Source organism: Triticum urartu, unplaced genomic scaffold (assembly GCF_003073215.2).
Source record: "Triticum urartu cultivar G1812 unplaced genomic scaffold, Tu2.1 TuUngrouped_contig_4562, whole genome shotgun sequence".
In the NCBI taxonomy this organism is placed as follows: domain Eukaryota; kingdom Viridiplantae; phylum Streptophyta; class Magnoliopsida; order Poales; family Poaceae; genus Triticum; species Triticum urartu.
Window position 1 is genome coordinate 1 of NW_024115160.1, and position 3,662 is coordinate 3,662.

Sequence of the window (3,662 nt, forward strand, 5' to 3'; positions counted from 1 at the left end):
ATGTTGATGAAGATGAATCACACTCATAACTCTTGATAGTTCTACTCGTCACACTCCGTTCAATCTATCGTGAGCAAGCAATAGTAACCACACATAAGCAATCACTCAAAAGATCGAGAAGAACGAAGAAGACAGTTCGGAAAACATCAAAACCAAGCAAATAACTCTTGCAACATAAAACAATTTCTAACAGTACCAAAATTTTGTGAATTTGGCCTTATCAGAAAGTTTAGGTCAAGAGCTTCGATTTGCAAAAAGAATCAATTAAATCGGAGTTATAAAACTCAAGTTATGATCAAAAGAAATTTGAATATGAATCTGAACAAATTTCGAAATTTGAAAATTTCAAAAAGTTGATGTGACAGGTTCACTGGATAGGTGAAAACAAGACGAAGCTATAGGTGTTGGTTTCATCTAATTTGGATGAACGAGTAAAAGTTATGGCTATTTGAAAAATCAGGGCCAAGTTGTTTTACGGAAGAAAAATAGCTACGGCTAGGGTCTAATGTATAAATACGTAGACTAATTGATAATCTAATTATTCTATCGTATTAGTCTAGAAATAATAAACTACGGAAGTATAAAAGGAAAGGAAAAAAACAAAGAAAGATATCTTTATAAGGCGGAGAAAAGATGACTTTGGAGAAAGGAGACAATTTCCAAAAGTCGCGCCGGAAAGGAGAAAAATATTTTTATCTAGTTAAATCAAAATATTGATTTAATCCGAATCGGATGATTTTTGGAGGCTTTATGGGTCTATATTTATAGATGAAAAAAGGTTTAGGAGTCAAAGGCTAGGCAATGCGGGACTAAACGTAGACGAAAATATACGAAACAGAGATGAAAGGTGCGCCATGGGCCTTTAGCGGTTCGGCCGGCCGCACACACTGCAATTTTTTTTGAGCAATAGAAAAGAAAAACTACAGAAAAAGAATATGGGGAAGGAATATGGCCAGCTGGGCCTGGCCCATATAGGATAAAGAAAAAGAAAAGATGGGGCGCACGTGAGCGACAGTTAGTTTCAGGCGCGCGCACAGTTTTTGTTTTTTTTTTAAAACAGAAAGCGATAAACTAAAAAACGAAAGTAAAACTAAAATTGTATATAGGCATATTATATATAAAAGCTTTCAGAAAAAGATTTTATACAATATGAACATTTTTATAGCACCAAATAAAATCTACAAAAATTCAAATAATGCAAAGAGTGCTACTGATGCAATAAAACCACATAAAAATCATTTTAAAAATACCAAAATTAATTCAAATTTATTTCTCTCCAATTTTCTGATGTAGGGAATCATGTTACCCTGTTTTCCATATATTTTATTTTTGAAGAAAACTAATTTGAATAAAACTCAAATAACTCCAAATTAAAAATAAATTCAAAAGAATTTTGAATTTAATTCTTTGAGACTCCCAACTCATATTTCATATGTTTTGAAGAAGTCATTTTATCTTGGGAAATACTTACCGCCAACCGACGGATAACTGGGACTTCTTCCGCCACCTCATTTGCGTGACGCGTGTCTAGTGGAGATGCACCACTACTCTCACACCCAACCTTATCCCAATAGAGACGGTGACTTTTTCCTCCATGAGTGTTCTTCCCTGGAAATCTCCATTGCTTTCTTCTCGCCAACACCAATCGCTGCGTGATAGTTGTCGCTAAAAGTCACCACTACTGATGCCCTTGCCGGCAGCCGCCCACCTCACCGGAGATGAGGATGGGGACGCGGTTGTATTCGGGGTCAGGCACAGTTGCCACCGTTGCCACTCGCTTCCATCGCGACCGTCGGCCGCGCGCGATGCACCCACCTCGCCGGGGAGGAGGATAACGGCGAGCCGACCTGGTCGGAGGTCCAGCGGCACTCCTTCCTCACCCCTTTTCGACGGAAGTCCGCGACGAACGGCGGACTGTGATTTTATTTCTTGCAACATCTTCCGTGTTGCAGGAAAGATTCCTGTAACATCAGTGATGTTGCAAAATTTTCTTCCAAAACACCTACATAAAAGTGAAGACAAAATTATTTCTGCAACTTTAGCTTTGTTGCAAAAAAATTCTACAGACGTTTCTGCAACATAATCTTTGTTGCAAAAAGAATCTGCAGCATCACATCTGTTGAAAGGTTTCTGCAACACCACGTATGTTATAAATGTTTCTGCAACACCGTTCTTGTTGCAAAGGAGGTGGCACACGTGGATGGGTACATCGGACGGCCATCCCGCGCGCATCCAATGGCTAGCCAGGCGGCGGATGTTTTTAACTTATCCACCGGCCGACGCGTAGCGTGGCCCTTTTATCTTTGCTCGTGAAAATCATTGAGTTGCATAAAGTTCCTGGGTTGGAAATATTTTTCAAATGAAATTCAAATATTTTCAACACCCCTTGTCATTTAAATAAATGAAAGAAGTCATGTCATCTTCTCTCTAGGGTTTTGTGGTGAAAAGAATTTGAATTCACGAAGATCACGAATGCAAAATGAAAGTTTGGGAAAGTCCTTTTATTCCCTCTCATTTAACTTTCAAAAAGGTTTCGAATTTCACTCAATCAATCAAACAGTCAATCAAATCTATCTATTTATTATAGCATTCCAAAATTTAGAATTTTGGGATGTTACATATCCAGATCCCGCTGTTGGTTATTGGCCGGAGAGATGTCTCGGTCATGTCTACATGGTTCCTGAACCCGTAGGGTCTACACACCTAAGGTTCGGTGACGCTAGAGTTGTTATGGGAAATAGTATGTGGTTACCGAAGGTTGTTCGGAGTCCCGGATGAGATCCCGGACGTCACGAGGAGTTTCGGAATGGTCTGGAGATGAAGATTTATATATGGGAAGTCCTCATTCGGTCGTCGGAAGTGTTCTGGGGGTTACAAGTATTGTACCGGGACCACCAAAGGGGTTCCGGGGGTCCACCGGCCCCGGAGGGCCCTATTGGCTGAATATAGAGGGGAACCAGCCCCTAGGTGGGCTGGGCGCCAACTCCCCCTAGGGCCCATGCGCCTAGGGTTGGGGGAAACCCTAGAGGGGGCGTCCCCCACCTGGCTTGGGGGGCAAGCCTCTCCTTGGCCGCCGCCCCCTCTAGATGCATCTAGGGGGGCTGGCCCCCTCTCCCTTGCCCCTAGATATAGTGGGGGTGGGAGGGCAGCCGCACCCTTCCCCTGGAGCAGCCCTCCCCCTCTCCAACACCTTCTCCTCCTCCGTAGTGCTTGGCGAAGCTCTGTCGGAGAACCACGAGCTCCATTACCACCACGTCGTCGTGCTGTCGGAGTTCTCCCTCAACTTCTCCTCTCCCCTTGCTGGATCAAGAAGGAGGAGACGTCCCCAGGCTGTACGTGTGTTGAACGCGGAGGCACCGTAGTTCGGCACTTAGATCGGAATCGACCGCGATCTGAATCGCTGCGTGTATGACTGCACCAACCGCGTTCTTACAACGCTTCCGCTTAGCGATCTTCAAGAGTGTGAATATGCACTCCCTCTCTCTCATTGCTAGCATCTCCTAGATTGATCTTGGTGACACGTAGGAATTTTTTTGAATCATCGCTACGTTCCAAAACAGCTTTGTGACCCTGTAGGTCCGGTAAAACATAGACATGAATGAAACCCCTTCGTTCAATGACTGGGAGCCGTGGACGTCCATATCGACCCCATGGTTACACGA